Raw genomic sequence first — 17337 nt, forward strand, 5'->3', positions numbered from 1 at the left:
TTCTTCTTTCCGTATTTCTGGTTATGTCCAGATGTGGTCTCGTAACGACCAAACCTCGAGCAAAGTATTAGTTTGTATACGTCACGACCTGGTGTATTTCAGACATGACGTCCCATCGCATACTACTAATGATTACGTATGCCTCACCATAAAATACAGATGTCGCACGGTTACAGTGATTGGAGGATATATCCACCCAAGAGCGAGGATCGATTGCTCGCACCTGATGTCTCTGCTGCAAGCATCGCAAGGCCCTCATATTTTGATTGGTGACTTTAACGCGCACCATCCCCTGTGGGGTAGCACTTCGATGAATTCTCGTGGCAAATATTTGGCTGACTTTATGTGTAGTCGGGGACTAAATGTGCTCAATGACGGGTCTCCTACATTTATTCGTGGCACGTCCTACAGCAGTTGTCTTGACCTAACGTTTGTATCAAGGAGCCTTCTGTCTTCAGCATCCTGGTCGACGGATCTAGAGACTCATGGTAGCGACCACCTCCCCACTTACGTTCACTTTAGCTGGTTTCGCCGTTCAGCCTCACGTTGCATTCGTCAAACAGACTGGATTGCATTTAAGACCTCTGTCGACACCGCCTGTCAGAATATGACATCTCCATCCGAAATAGAGGACATCATTGCCTCTACCCTGCGGGACAAAACTAGAGAAGTCAGCATACCGAGGCACAGGTCATCGGTCGACATACAATATGAGGCCCTTCGTGCGATCCGTCGCCGCGCAGAACGGCGATACAGAAGAACAAAGTCACCGTCCGATCTTTCGAGCAGTCGCCGAGCTCAACGACATGTTCTTCGACATCTGGAGAAGCTTGACAGACAGCGTTGGAGGGCTTTCTGTGGATCCCTAGATCCAAGACAGCCTCTATCTAAGATATGGCGGGTCATACGAAGTCTCCAGGCAACTCCACAACAAAGACACCCATTCCATGCGGTGGCTCTACATCAACGCCGGACCGAATTGGAGGTAGCAGAGGACTACTGTAAACTGATTGTGGACGCATCTAATGCAGTGACTTCATCCCTTGTCACCATCGCACCCCCGTCACCTGATGAGCGGCTCGAAGTACCGTTTACGATGCAAGAGCTTGACGCTGCGCTTTCAGTTTCTCGACGCTCCTCGGCACCAGGACCAGACGGAATCACGTACGCTGCACTCTGCCATCTTGGCACCGAATCACGACGTCTTCTCCTATCTTTTTATAATACGACGTGGGAGAAAGGAAATGTTCCAGATGGTTGGAAATGCAGTCGCGTTGTAGCGCTGCTTAAACCGGGAAAGTGCCCCAACGAGCTTTCCTCCTACAGACCGATCGCCTTAGCCAGTTGCGTCGGCAAAGTAATGGAAAGAATGGTTTTGTCAAGACTGGAATGGTTTCTAGAGAGAAATAATTGCTTTCCTGATTTTATGCACGGATTTAGAAGAGGCCGTTCTTCGATTGACGGAGTTATCGACTTGGTCTCCACTGTTGAACAGGAAAGAAGTCGACGTCGGTTAGTTGGAGCTGTCTTTCTGGATATTAAGGGTGCATACGACAATGTACTACATTATGCAATCCTTGATGCACTGGAAGATTTAGACATCGGTGGCCGACTATATACATGGATTGTTAGCTACCTCAGTGGCCGCACGGTGTATATGTCGACTAGTGATGGCGACACCGGACAGTACCATATACATCGAGGTGTTCCACAAGGGGGAGTTCTCAGTCCAACTCTTTTCAATGTTGCATTGATTGGCCTTGCATCCGAACTTCCTAGCACGGTAAAGATTAGCACATATGCCGACGACATATGCATATGGGCATCTGGAGCCACCCGTCCCCAAATGCGTGCTAGGCTTCAACGTGCAGTGACAATCACAGCTAAGTATCTTCGGCGTCAAGGCCTCCGACTCTCAACTGAAAAATGTTCTGTGATTACGTTCACGCGAAAACGAATGACCAGGTATCCGATCATTGTTGACGGCGTAGCGATACCTACGGTTACACACCACAGATTCCTTGGCTTAGTCATAGACCGGGGATTATCTTGGTCAAGACACGTCGCCGCACTGAAGTCAAAGCTGAAGACTTTTGTTCACGTCCTTCGCGTCGTGGCAGCAACAAGATGGGGCCCCTCGGAGTCGTCATTACTCCAATTGTACCGAGCCCTATTCGTAGGGTATATACGGTACAGCATGCCGGCGCTCTCAAGCATGGGACTTAGTTGTGTGCGCGCGCTCGAGAGCATTCAAGCTCAGGCATTGCGCACATGTTTGGGCCTCCCACGATGCACGTCAACCAATGGAACAATAGCGGAAGCTCGTGCTTGTCCTATTCGGGTGTACTTGCTCTGCGAGCCTCTTCGAATGTACCTCCGCGTGTTGACCCGACACAGGCACCATCCTCTGTCATCGCTCCCTACCACACACCCAGGTTCCAGCTTTTCAATGACTATATCGCGGCATCAGAGTGTTTTGCCGTCGAGATTCTCTCCCGCCTGTATTCCGAGAACACCCCCGTGGGTTCTGCCTAAACCTGTCGTTACATTGCAGATCCCTGGAATTACTAAAAAGTCTTTCGTTGCATCTATTGGCCTCAGGCAACTCACCTTGTTGCACATTTCTACAGAGTACGGAGATACTGTACATGTGTATACCGATGGCTCTGTCACACCATATGCCTCCACTGCAGCCTTCGTCATTCCACATATGATCATCGCTCGCCGGTTTAAACTAGACCATAGCTCAACATCAACTGCCGCAGAACTTGTTGCTATCCGGGAAGCACTTCGATTTCTCTCCGAGGAGCGTCCTCACGCATGGACGATATTCTGCGATTGCAAGCCAGCTCTGCAAACGATTGACTGTGTCCTCAGACGGGGCCCGTATCATTCTATGGCTATAGAAATTACAGAGTATCTCGACCACGCAACTAGAAATGGCCACAATGTCACCTTTCAGTGGATACCGTCACACTGTGGCGTGATAGGGAACGAACAGGCAGACGCTGAAGCAAAAACTGCTTTAGATAATGCTTGTGAAGTACGCATTCCGTTCTCACGAACAGACACAAACGCCCTACTTCGTCGCGTAAACCACAACTCTACGTTGGAACACTGGGCCCAACCTGATCGACGACACAAGCGATTACACAAATGGGACCAAGAAATGCGATTTCGTATGCCTCAAAAGTTCAATAGAAACCACACGAGCATGGTGCACCGGATTCGCCTTGGTGTCGCATTCACCAACCGTTATAGAAATATGATAGGTGCCAGTGATACTAGCCCAAACTGTGAATGCTGTGAGGTGCCAGAAACACTTGAACATATATTTTGCGTGTGTCCCGCGTACGCGCAAGAACGACAGCAACTTGTCTCTTCCATAGCAAACATCCATGAGAGACCGCTATCGGACGAGTTTCTTTTAGGTCCTTGGCCTAATGCAACCAGCGCAGCCCTGGTCACAAGAGCCGCTGTAGCTTTTCTCCAAGCCACTGGGCTGGACGCACGCCTTTAGAGATACCACAACTCTGTGAATTTGTATATACGCATCTCTTCCTTATACCATCATCATTCATCAGCCCTTTCCCTCCCCGTCCCTTTTCCCCAGAGTAGAGTAGCAGGCCAGAGCAAGTTATAGCTCAGGCCGACCTCTCTGCCTTTCTGTAAATAAATTGCTCTCTCTCTCTCTCTTGTTGCGGAGCAGATCCTTGCACTTATTGCACCTGCATGGATACAAACGATTGCCCTTTTCTGCCTGTGGACTTCTATCCCGAGCGCATACACACGCGCGTGTGTGTTTGCATACGAGTTTGTGTTTGTGGATGTTAGTTCGTGAGCGAGTGAGCCTACCTTGCAAGTGGATGCACTACAGATCTGGTGTCAGTGACACTAAGCTGAATGAGGATGGCTCCTAAATAGGCAACGACGGGTACGGCATATTAAAACGCCACCCTGCACGCGGGGGGTCCAGGAGCTGCAAATAACCTCTCCGCTGCACCTTTCAAAGCAGCACTCCGGCATCTCATCACCGCGCTAATAGCCTCATTGCTGGGAACTCTTGTTATGAGCAGGCGACAGCCGGCCGAATGTCGGGTGCCGGCCTTAATGTTTGTCGGCAGAAGATGGCACAGCCATTATTAAGCATTGGAACCACGTAAATATAGATGACGCCCATTGCGGCATGCATGAAAAACATACAGCGCAGGCATCCCGATTAATGAGTTTTATTTTGCTTTGGCATCGCACTTCCATTCGCACAAACACTGAACACGAAGTTTTCACCAACACAAAACATACAACGAAAAGGGACGCCGAGGGGTAAAGTGCAGAGGGGGGTTGGGGAGAGAGGTTCTGGCGGTGGGCGTCCTTTCCGAAGTGTTAAATCACTGCTCGTAACAAGGAGGCCATATATTACTGCCAACATTACTCAGCAAAGACGGAACTCGCTTGCCGTGGTACGTGCGGCACTTTAATAGCGTCTGGTGCCCCCAGGTTCAGCGCGATCCAAGGCGATGGAGCGTGCAGGTCGAGTTGTGTACCTCTCGCGTCGGTAATTGTGTGCAGCGCTTCTGTGAAGATTGTTTCATTGAAGCCTTGAGGACCCTGAGGCATGTTTAGCCTAAACGATTTTCTCGCAGCACTAATTCACACCTGTCGTTTCCTCTGCTGCCTAACAAGATGGCGCAAGGACGTATGTACCTGTCTACGTGCCCCGCACACGGTATAGAACCGACGTGACATTCACGGTCATTGCAAACCAAATCGCTAAATCGGTCTGGGAACCTATTCACGCCGAATCAGGCAGTAAAGAGCACAGTCAGGTGATACGAGCGGCGGTAGTCCAGCGCCAATGGAATTCTGCTGCTGAGCACGAGGTGGCGGGTTCGATCTCCTGCCGCAGCGTTGCGATGGCGAAAAAATGCAAAGCTGTGTTTTTTGCCGAGCGTCGACTGCTCACTAAAGAACCTCAGATGGCCCCAATTATTCCAGCGTCCTACGCGATGGCTTTTTCTCATAGTCGTTTTGTTGTTGCTTTACAAAGTGAAGTCCCATAGCCCAGTCAGTTGCTCATCAGATGAGACTATGAACTATACAAATAATGTTAACCTTTTATGAGGTCTTCCACTAGAAAAACTGAGACTACAGGATCCGTGCTCATTTATACTGGCGACATGCAATGTCCTCGTGTGCCCGTCCACAGCTCTACATAAAATCGGGCGATTCGTTCGCATGGCCGATAGGTACATAATACTGTAATATTGACTTCTGGGCCGCTATACGATCGGAGTTCTTTCGCTGCAAGCTTGTTCTCCTTTTTTTCCCCCTTATTATCGTGAAACACCGCCGGACGGTCGGTTCTGGGGATACAGTGCCGCTAGGCCCCTAGCCGAAACGCCAAGGCACGGAATTGGAATAGATTCGTGCCACGGCTTCCGTCCAGCATGCGCACTCTCGCGTTTTATGCTCGATCACACGGAGATGGAGAGACCGACACATTCGTAATCGTAGAGCTAGTTCTCGTTGCTTCTTGCAGGTTCTCTCTGACAGCGCAAGTCAACATGCAATGTATCCCCATCTGTAGCCCACACAGAAGGTTTCTTCAATTCCTTCCCATGTTTAAGCTTGGCCTCAAAGCCAAGCTTAAAGGGCAGATAACTTCGAAATGCCTTCTTATTTTGTCACCTCAGTGATGACACCGCCTCCGCAATGATATAGAACTCTTAGACAAATGAAATCCGCCACTAACAGCTGGCTTCACGCGCTTCACACGTTCCTATTTCGGCAATGCTGCACTCAACCGCGGACAAGGCTCCTGCGAGCGCGCCGCCGTGAGCTCGCTGGGGGTCGCACCGCCCGTCGCATGGCCGCTGCATGAACGGCCCGTGGTGCGGAAGCGGCGAGGCGCCCTCATTAACACCGTGTGCCTCATCACCTGCACCGCTTGTGTTTCTTCCCGGCCGGCGAGCTCCGAGAAGGAAAGCTCGCTAAGCGGTTCGTTATTAATGGCGCTCGCGTACTTTCGAGGCGTTGATTAGCCTCCCAAGCTCTGCGGTCCCTTGTCTCAAATGCGCTCCGAGTCTTCCCCTGTTCGGCGGTGCACAAGAGCTCTCGGCGTGACTCGGATCTTTATTTAGCCTTGCGAGCAGACTGGAATAGAGAGCTGATGAGTCGTTCGGTAGTGCATCAAAAGAAACTCGTTAGCCGAAATGCGTGGCGCCGTCCAAAGCCCCACAGAAGACTGTCGGTTCTATCTGAGCGCAGAGCCCTTGAACGGGTAGTTCTGTTCACTCCAGAACAAAGTAAGCTGGGAGCTGAAGAATCAGTCAATCCTCGCAGAGAGCAGTCGTGTGGATTCATTACAGCGTTGACGAACGCCAGAGCCCCCCATGCTTCTTTATTTTGCTACAACAACCGTTAAAGACTCGGAACTGGCGCAAGAAGGAGCCCAGATGCAAGAAGACACACACACGGCGCTTACTTTCAACGACGAGACTATAGATTACCGCATACACGATGCCGCACCAGCAAGCCCACATTACAACTGTCGTCGAAACACCGCGTTTCCTATGGCCGTCCGCTAAGCCGCCTTCATGTCGTCGTCAGGCCACATCCCCGGCTTAAACCTGGCCCGCCTATAAAGAGAAATAGCGCCGGGAATCTAGCCGGTGCGCCCTTGCTGTAACGTGCTCTTTGGAGTCGAACGCAGCAAACACAGAGGTTTAAGAGCTTGGCCAATTAGTGCGAGTTTTTGTTGAACTCGCCGAGTGCAAGAGTGGTAGCGTGCGCACATTCATTTTCGAGGCCACAAAGGAAAATATTGTCACAGTCGGTAATGCGTGAAGAAGAGGACTATGATGGTGGTCTGAGAGACGACGAGGAAGAGGGTAGTTTTTTATCGCTGCTCTACGCTTGTTGGCCCAGGCATTAAAAGCCATCTGTAAATAGACGCACGCTTCTTCCTTTCCGTAACATCACTGGTGGACGTGCGGGGTAATCACTTGCGCAAGACGGAGCTCCGCAGCGGACGTAACCTGGCCACCATGTCATCCAAAGAAGAGAGTTCAACCACGGCCCCGTCGTCGCCACCGACGGTCATCCTGGCCCAGCCTCGCGACCCTGGCATGTTTTCCGGGATCGACAACGTTGATGTCGATGACTGGTTGCAGAATTACGAACGGGTCAGCGCACGCAACAGGTGGGACAACACACTTATGCTGGCCAATATAATATTCTACCTCAAGAAAACGGCACGGGTCTGGTTCGAAACACACGAAGAAGAGATTACAAGTTGGGACCAGTGCAAGCAGAAGCTTATATTTGTTCGGCAAGCCCGTCGGCCGCCAACGTGCTGCGAAGAAGGACCTTGGGAATCGCGTACAGACGTCCACTGAATCTTACGTGGCCTATATCCAGGATGTCCTCGATCTTTGCCCCCAAAGTAGATAACAATATGACAGAGGCAGACAAGGTCAGCCACGTCTTAAAAGGCATCGCGGACGACGCGTTTAACCTGCTTGTTTATAAGAACGTAGCAACGGTCAATGAGATAATTAACGAATGTCGCCGCTTTGAAGACGCGAAGAGTCGCCGCATAGTTCAACAGTTTACGCGGCTACCCAATACCGCAGCTTCATCGACGTGCGAAGACATTTGTCCACCGTGTGAGCCCACCTCCTCCGAGAACGTCGTACGTATCGTTCGGCGAGAAATTGAAGCAGCGTCTCCTGCCACGCCTGTGACGCAGTGCTTTGACGACTCCAGGCCGCTTGTGTCACTCATTCAGTCGGTCAATTGCCAAGAACTTGCCAATGTAGGTCTTCCGTCCATCTGCTCCGCCAGCCGTCCTGACTTTGCTTCGTCTGCTGCCTCTGCCCCTGTTCGCCGGAGCCAATACGGTCCACCGATCTGCGTTCTTTCGCTCTCTGCCTTGCAAGACATTGGCGCTGAACAACGACGCGATGAGTCGTTACGCCCCATTATCGAACGCCTCCTCTCTGATCCGTCTGACCCATCCCTTCACACGTTCGTACTACAAGATGGCATCCTGTATCGCCGCAACATGCACCCCGACGGGCCCGAGCTCCTAACCGTCATTCCATCTCATCTGCGACAGACTGTACTGCAGCAACTGCACGACGTTCCCACCGCTGGACACCTTGGTGTTACGCGGACCTATGACCGAATTCGGCGACGGTTTTTCTGGCCCCGTCTCAACCGCTCCGTTCGACGCTATGTTGCCGCGTGTGAGTCGTGTCAACGCCGGAAAAGACCAGCTGTGCCTCCTGCCGGACTGCTGCAGCCTTTGGATTTACCGGCCGACCCTTTTTTTCGCGTTGGCGTTGATCTTCTCGGACCATTCCCTATATCGAATGACGGAAATAGGTGGATTGCCGTCGCTACGGACTATACAACTCGCTATGCCATTACTAGAGCCCTACCGACCAGCTGCGCTACAGATGTCGCTGAGTTCTTGCTTCACGACGTTATCTTGCACCACGGGGCACCTCGTCAACTTCTCACCGATCGGGGCAGATACTTTCTTTCCAAAGTCATAGACGACCTACTTCGATCATGTGCTACTAAACACAAACTTACTACCACTTACCATCCTCAAACTAACGGTCTTACCGAACGCCTGAACCGTACATTAACTGACATGCTAGCAATGTATGTTTGCTCCGATCATCGCGACTGGGACATTGCTCTACCATTTGTCACGTTCGCCTACAATTCCTCGCGCCACGACACAGCAGGCTATTCCCCCTTCTACCTCCTCTACAGCCGTGAGCCAACTTTGCCTTTCGAGACACTCCTCTCGACCACGCTCGACTCGCCGACAGAGTACACTCGGGATGTCATAACCAGAGCGACCCAAGCACGCCAGATTGCCCACATTCGCCTTTCTGCTTCACAGACACGCCAGAAGTGCCGTTACGACCAGCGCCATCCCGACGTGCATTACGAACCAGGTGCTCTTGTGCTAGTCTGGTATCCTACTCGGCGTGTTGGTCTTTCGGAGAAATTCCTTTCGCGATACTGGGGCCCTTACCGCATCCTTCGCCAGGTGACCCCTGTCACATATGAAGTGTCTCCGCTGGATGCCACGGTGCCTTCACCTCTCTCTGACATCATCCACGTCAGCCGTCTCAAACCTTACCTTTCTTGGACAGATGAGCCGCACCAATAAGGTGCTTTTTCCGACGGGTGTGATATCACAGTCGGTAATGTGTGAAGAAGAGGACTTTGATGGTGATCTGAGAGACGACGAGAAAGAGGGTAGTTTTTTATCGCTGCTCTACGCTTGTTGGCCCAGCCATTAAAAGCCATCTGTAAATAGACGCACATTTCTTCGTTTCCGTAACAATATATTGCAGCGAACGATGGGGACGCTGCGTGTATCGCAAGGAAACTGTTCTTCAGAAGTTGGCTGTGTACCCGGTGACAACCTGCTGCCACCACAGTGAATACGTTCAAAGACAGAGAAATCACTCGAGCTTTCAACATTTTTTTTTATTGCAACGGAAGTAAGAAAACAAATTCCCCCCCCCCCCCATATACACATATTCGCAGTAAACAACGACCCGTCTTTATTAAACTAACGAACTTCAAAACTAAAGGAAGTATCTTGGCTTGTGGCCGAAAGCTAAAGGACTCAGGCTACGCCATTAGAGACTTGGCTGCCGCCAATCGTAAATATCGTACAAAACTGCTGCAGTTCGTCCAGCCCAAAAACTGCCCTTTTGAACTCAAACTCAACGAGCTGCACGTGGAAAACAAATGTTATTTCGATGACGTCTCTTCAGATAACGTTAAAGAATTTCTGTGTTCAACAGTGCCCTCTTTTAAAGTACCAAAGCACGGAACTTAGCAACTGTAAACGGCAAATGACATAGTTCCAATCTTCCTGTGAATTTTCCACACCGCCGAAGTTCGTCGTTCAAGCTCTTTAACATGGCATTTAGCAACATTCGCAGCATAATACGCAAGCGTGAACAGATTAGCTGCTTCATCGATGACACCAATGCAACATTATCACTCTAACCGAAACGTGGTTGAATGCAGATATTGCAGATCACGAGGTTTTCCCCACTCATCAAAACTTCACCCTACAAAACTTCACCCTATGTCGCCATGACAGGAGTGGTATTAGAGGAGGAGGAATTGTTGTAAAATGCACTTTGTCTTCTTCACTTGTCTTCCATGACGATTACCTTGAACTTTAATTTGTCTGCGTACAGAGCACATCGTCGAAATTGGTATTTGGTATCGACTATCGGTCCCCCGATAGGCAAGTGCCCTTTTGTGATAACATTTCCAACAACCTCACTAGAATTAAAACGCAGTTTTCCAACGCACCAATCTACCTCTTCGGTGACTTTAATTACTCTGGCATCAACTCTCTCTTGCTCTCAGTCCCAAACATTTCACCGTCTAACGAAACGCAACAATTTCTCGATCTAGTACAAGATTTCAATCTGCTACAAATCGTAATACACCCTACTAGAAGCGAAAATACCCGGTACATTTATTAACATCCAATCCAGATGATATTACCAGAATCAACATGTTACCTGCTGTTAATGACCATGACCTCCTGCACATCTGTATTTCACTCCCAATCAAAAACCGATCGCCTATGAATAAACTAATTGTTGTCTACAAGAGAGGAAATTTTTACGCTATTAACCATGAACTTGCAATTTTTCTCGGCAGTTTTCAACACTCGTATCTGAGTCGCACCCTAAATACTAACTACTATGAGTTATTCAAGAACGTGCTTCTCAACTTTAAATATAGGTACTTTTCGACAATAATTGTTAAACACGATTCCAACAACCCTTCGTTTTCCAAACGTCTCAAAGCTCTCCTGAACAGGACAAAAAACGTCTGTATAGAAAGGTACCATGCAGTAACAATCTTCAAACGTGGGAAAAGTACCGGATGAGTGTTATCACCTATCTTAATTAATTGAAGTACTCAAAAAACAAGTTTTACTCATCCGACCTTCTTTCCACACTTCAGTCAAACCCTAATAAATTCTGGAGTTTACTGTCCACTAAATCACGCACCAACACCATAGATGTTGTTAGCGCCGATGGTGAACCAACTAAAAGTGAGCAGTGCACTGCTGCCCTCAATAATCATTTTTCATCAGCTTGAAAAGCTTCTCCGTTACTTAATGGGAGAACGGCACCGTCGTAGCTCAATTGGTAGAGCATCGCACGCGTAATGCGAAGACGTGGGATCGTTCCCCACCTGCGGCAAGTTGTTTTTTCCTGCACCTTAATTTCCATTATATTTATCATTACCTCAATTAGTAAGTAAAAGTAATTTCCCCAGCGTTGTCCGTTGTGTCTTTGTTTGTTGGCCCTTATGATATAATAAATAAAAATTGGCCCCTTGGTTAACCCCCTTTCCTCCCGTTCGTCTTACGTCAGTTTTTCGTCACTCAGGCAATCACTTGGTTTGTCATTGCTCGCATCACGCCATGTCATATGCCACCTTTTCCTGCTCCACTCTTTCTTCTATCACCCAAAATCACGCCACGTGCTACTAAAACCGCAATCTAGAGCGTTCTCTCGATTCAGCCACACCATGGCAATAGCGCGTGTAAACGGCCTCACGGCATCTATAAACTCACCTTCTTTCCTAACGCAATAGCGCTGTGGAATTCCTTCCCCGAACACATAGTATCATACACCGAACGCAAAGGATTCCGCGCTAAACTATATATCCACTATACAGCCTGAGACGACCACTGTTCCCTACACTGACTAACTGATCATAATAAATATCCACCTGCTCTGATTCTCTTTAATTGTTTACCTTTTATATTTTCAATGTATTCTCCTTTGTATTTTTACTTCGCTTTCTCTAATGCTGGTGGCTCTACTGGTCAATGGTCACTTGCTCTAATGCTGCATTTCTGTTCAAATAATTGAAATTTGCCATGTCGTTATATCCCCACTTATGTAATGCCTGCGGGCCTTTAAGGAGAAATAAATGAAATAAAAATGAACACGTATATCTTTCTGAGCCTTCATTTACGGCCACTGTCACATCTGCCCGCCTTAAGGCGTAGACATCTAGTTCACCATCGCTATGCCTTGCCATGCCCTCCTGTGGGGCATTTTGTGGCAGGGGTCGGGGCTCACTATTTTGTAGTTATTTTCGACAGGCCTCACATAATTCATTTCTAGGCATCTCGTCTGGAATCTTGCACCGTCTAGAGGTTTCTTGCTTCGCTACTATTTACTTTATTATTATATGTAGCGTTCACTAGAATGGCTGAATGTACCATACAATAAGGTTTCTAAGGTTAATGCTCGTAGTTAATGACTTGTAAAGTACATCAAGACGCTTGGCTCGCAAAATAGAGGGCACCGACGTTTAATATAAGCACGTGACAAGTACGAGAATATTTATTCCGGCTTCTTACTTCAAGATGACTGAATATCTTGCTGCCTTTAAACACATTTCATTCATGTAAAAAGCGATCTTAGTCTTTCAGAATGGTATTTATCGGCAGTATTTGGAACCATGCTTCATAATTCAGGCACAAAAGCTATGGTTTTCCTTGACTACGACTGTATCATATAATTGGTAGCTCCTTTACTGCTATATTTGCCAGTACGTACGTTCAGAATAAAAATCGGCTTCATTTGGCAATAACATAGGTTTTTGGAATATTTATATACAGGAGAAGGTCCCGAAGTCAAAGACTACTATGGCATCTCCTTTCTCAAGTAAACATAACAAAACAAACAAGACAGTAGCTTCATCAACTCGTGAATAAGAAGAAAAAAAAAGGTGGTGTAACATAATTAGCTAGTTGGTGAAATACAAACGTATGAGTAATAATCATTTAATTAAGTACTCTTATATAGCCTTGTCTAGAATGTGCCGTCTGCAACAAACAATACATAGGTGATAGGGCACAACAAATTCATACACGACTCAACGGCCATCGCGCAGATACAAAACACAATTTACCTAAAGCAGTAGCCAGCATCTTCAATGAACGCGGCCATGCATTCGACAAAGCAAGGCTCCATATACTAAACCGTACACCCCCCCCCCCCCCCTTGTGGCCTGCACCATAATCATATTGTCATGCGTTGCAGTGATATTGAAGAATAAGGCCGGCGGAACAACTGCGAGTCGCGAAACCAACTCTTTATTGGGTTAACCTGTGCCCACGAAATAACAAACATTCAAGCACAACGACAGCTGTGAGCTCAGGCGGCGATTGTCGAAATCTCATCGGTGAGACAAGCGCGTCGGCTTTTATACATGACTTGCCAAAGGGCACAGCGTTCCTTCCAGAAATTAGTACACAGTTCCTGTCAGGCATGCAGTCTGACTACACGAAGTTCGGTGACAACAGATTACGGATAGAAACAACGATAACATTCTAGAAAGTTCCGGTACAGAAGGGCGCGTTTTGGGCTGAGCGATAACTTTCAACATTTGTTAGCCGATGAAACGCGTTTTCAAGTCTATAATTATAGACCGATTAGCTTAGCTACTAAGCTAATCCCAAATAGAATCAGGAACACCTTAGACTTCTGTCAACCAAAGGACCAGGCAGGATTTCGTAAAGGCTACTCAACCAAAGGACCATATTCACAATATCAATCAGGTGAGAAAGAAATGTGCGGAATATAACCAACCCTTATATATAGCTTTCATTGATTACGATAAAGCGTTTGATTCAGTCGAAACTTCAGCAGTCATGCAGGCAATACGGAATCAGGGTGTAGACGAGCCGTATGTAAAGATACTGAAAGATATCTATAGCGGCTCCACAGCCACCGTAGTCCTCCATAAAGAAAGCAACAAAATCCCAATAAAGAAAGGCGTCAGGCAAGGAGATACGATCTCTCCGATGCTATTCACAGCGTGTTTACAGGAGGTATCCAGAGACCTAGATTGCGAATAATTGGGGACAAGAGTTAATGGAGAATACCTTAGTAACTTGCCATTCGCTGATGATATTGCCTTGCTTAGTAACTCAAGGGACCAATTGCAATGCATGCTCACTGATCTGGAGAGGCAAAGCAGAAGGGTGGGTCTAAGGTTAATCTGCAGAAAACTAAAGAAATGTTTAAACGTCTCGGAAGAGAACAGCAGTTTACGATCGGTAGCGAGGCACTGGAAGTGGTAAGGGAATACATCTACTTAGAGCAGGTAGTGACCGCGGATCCGGATCATGAGACTGAAATAATCAGAAGAATAAGAATGGGCTGGGGTGCGTTTGCCAGGCATTCTCAGATCATGAACAACAGACCCGCCGTGGTTGCTCAGTGGCAATGGTGTTGGGCTGCTGAGCACGAGGTCGCGGGATCGAATCCTGGCCACGGCGGCCGCATTTTGATGGGGGCGAAAACACCCGTGTACTTAGATTTAGGTGCACGTTAAAGAACCCCAGGTGATCGAAATTTCCGGAGTCCTTCACTACGACATGCCTCATTATCATAAAGTGGTTTTGCCACGTAAAACCCCATAATTTAATTTTAATCATAAATAACAGGTTGCCATTATCCCTCAAGAGAAATGTGTAGAACCAGCTGTGTCTTACCAGTATTCACGTACGGGACAGAAACCTGGAGGCTTACGAAAAGGGTTCTACTCAAATTGAGGACGACACAACGAGCTATGGAAAGAAGAATGATAGGTGTAACGTTAAGGGATAAGAAAAGAGCAGATTGGGTGAGGGAACAAACGCGAGTTAATGACATCTTAGTTGAAATCAAGAAAAAGAAATGGGCATGGGCAGGAGATGTAATGAGGAGGGAAGATAACCGATGGTCATTAAGGGTTGCGGACTGGATTCCAAGGGAAGGAAAGCGTAGCAGGGGGCGGCAGAAGGTTAGGTTGACGGATGAGATTAAGGAGTTTGCAGGGACAACATGGCCACAATTAGCACATGAGCGGGGTAGTTGCAGTGGGCGCAACCAGGCTGCTGCTGATGATGATGAAACGCGTTTGCAGGTAAAATATAAACAAGTACGCGTGTCAAGTTTCGTTGAAAAAAGAAAAAGATAAACAATTACACGTGTCAATATTGGGATTCTGGCGCGTAAAAAGTATTTAAAATACTGATTTCATACGCTCTGTTGCCTATTTCATTTTTGTTACTATACCGCAGCCTTGTATCTAGATCACTATATGTGCTATAGTCCTGATTACTGCGTAGCCGCGTAAAATCATTTCTTTTCATCATCTGGTTTTGTAGCAGACGATGACTGCTTATTTCTCCACGGTCATTCAACGGGGCCTCCTTTTTCTGCCTTAGGATTTAATATAGTCGCTAAGTGCTACGCCAGCATCAAGTTCCAAGCATGCACTGGATTCAAGCGGATGCCTATAGGGCTTTCTTTCGTGCTCACTTTTCACACGATGCTGGTGGCAAATTGCAGGTTGAGACGAGCCTGGGCACTCCCACTGCCTAATGATCCCTTTGGCGTTCAGGCCACAGGGTTCTAACAAAGCTGTTTCACTTTCAAACTGCACCGCGAGAATAGGCGACAGCTCGCAATTGTTTCTGCAAACAATAAAGCCCGCAGGCCAAAGTGGTCCGAACAACAAGTAGTTCGTGTAGCATTAAAGAATAACGCAAATATATGAAAGAAAAAGAAACAGCGGGGTGAGAGAAGAGGGAGTGTGGAGCGGGAGGCATCGCCATGTTTGCCGACGCTTCCCGTTCAATTCAGCCACCGCTGACCAGTGCACTTCACGACTTGCAGCTGCAGTTGCGAGACATCCGTGAAAGCAGACACGCCTCTAATAGCGCCTTTTGATTGGCCTGACGCCCCGTGGCTCTCAGTGGGTGCTCGAATGAGCCATTAAGGCTACACCCACACGACATGGTCATTGCTTGGTCCTGCGGCGAGATGGCGATACGCTAACAGCGTTTCACGCAGGTGCCATTCATTTGGGGTTCAAGCTTTCTGTAGGCGTTCATCGCCATATGTCTTGGAAAGCATTTAGCTTTGCAAACGGAACTGCGGCTCAACTGCGCGCTTTCCAAACGCGGCACAGTGACAGCCTTGATGCCTGCCTCAGCAAAATTATGTGGCGCAATCTCGCTTACTCTACGCACCCGATGCCAGCTCATATGGCTGCCCCAAATTACACCTATAGAAACTCAAAGAAGGAAAAAAGAAAGGAGCAAGGAAATGCTAATCTTCCTATGGGGTAGAACAGCTGTATGTTTCGGCAGTCACCTGTGGCAAGGGCGCCTAGATTTTCTGCTCTTATCGTATTCGTGTTGTATGTTTCGCGTGCTCCATTTCTGCAGAAACCGGTCCCTGTGTTCCTCCCAAGTGGCAATAAATTAGTGACTAAAATTTTTTCAAGCCTATTCTACTCACGAGCTTAGAAGTGTTAGTTACATAGTAACGATTAGGCACCCAATACCTTAAAACTCAATTCGTGGCCTCTGCATTTTTTTTTTCTTTCTTCTTTCTAACCAGTCGCCCCCCCCCCCCCCCCCCGTGCAGGGTACACCAAATGGAAGTCTTCCGGCTGGCTGTTCTAAACCATTTCAAAACAGAAGCTTTCGTCAGTGCTGTCTATTGCGCAGCTAATTTTTCCACGTTCATCCGCAGCGGTTGGTCGATGACTCTGCTGCTGACCACGAGGTAGCGGGTTCTATCCCTTGCATTTCTATGAAGACAAGAAAGCCTTTGTACGAAGTAAGCAGGTTCGAATAGCGAAAATTCGGCAGCACGTTACACTCCTGTAACACGTGAAGGCGAGAGCCTGCTGCGCACTTGGTAATGCGCCGTCTCGCATCGCCGCGTTGCTGCTTTCGCAGCTCGGCTTCTTCGGCTCGTTTTCGACGCTCAGCTGCGGCTTCGCGCTCGCTTGTATAGCGGGGTCATATTCGCGCCGACGAAATTTGTCTTCGACTTTACGTTGCATCCTCTCAGCAGGGGATTGAAACGTATGCTGTTCCGTGTGTTGCATGGGTGGTTTCAGTCAATGTATGCACTGTTCGCTTGACTTTGCTGAGCGCTTGTAGACTCAGCTTTACGGGCGTATGAGCCATTGCATTTTCTGCTTGCTTGGAAGGGGAGGCAGGGAATAGGGGTCATGGCTTATGATGATAGTTTTTGTACCATTGGATCAGACGACGCTTTATTTCGAGACCATCGGGGATATATGAGCCACTTAGGTCTGCCGCCTTAAAAAATTTCCAAATCGACTCGCATACGAATACGTCCGACAAAAATAAGCTCTCAATATAAAATCGGATATAGATTATTTTCTCATTTCTAAACAAAGCGAAAAATGAAACTTGGGCGTAGCACGTTTGGTGAAAAA

General features: G+C 48.0%; 1 protein-coding gene across 3 annotated transcripts in view; it reads left to right on the top strand.

Annotated features, from left to right (window-relative positions):
- Positions 1-17337, top strand: part of LOC142578660 (FRAS1-related extracellular matrix protein 2-like) — a 300678-nt gene that overhangs the window by 179212 nt on the left and 104129 nt on the right. The window lies entirely within an intron of this gene.

This window comes from Dermacentor variabilis, chromosome 4, assembly GCF_050947875.1.
Source record: "Dermacentor variabilis isolate Ectoservices chromosome 4, ASM5094787v1, whole genome shotgun sequence".
NCBI classification, from domain to species: domain Eukaryota; kingdom Metazoa; phylum Arthropoda; class Arachnida; order Ixodida; family Ixodidae; genus Dermacentor; species Dermacentor variabilis.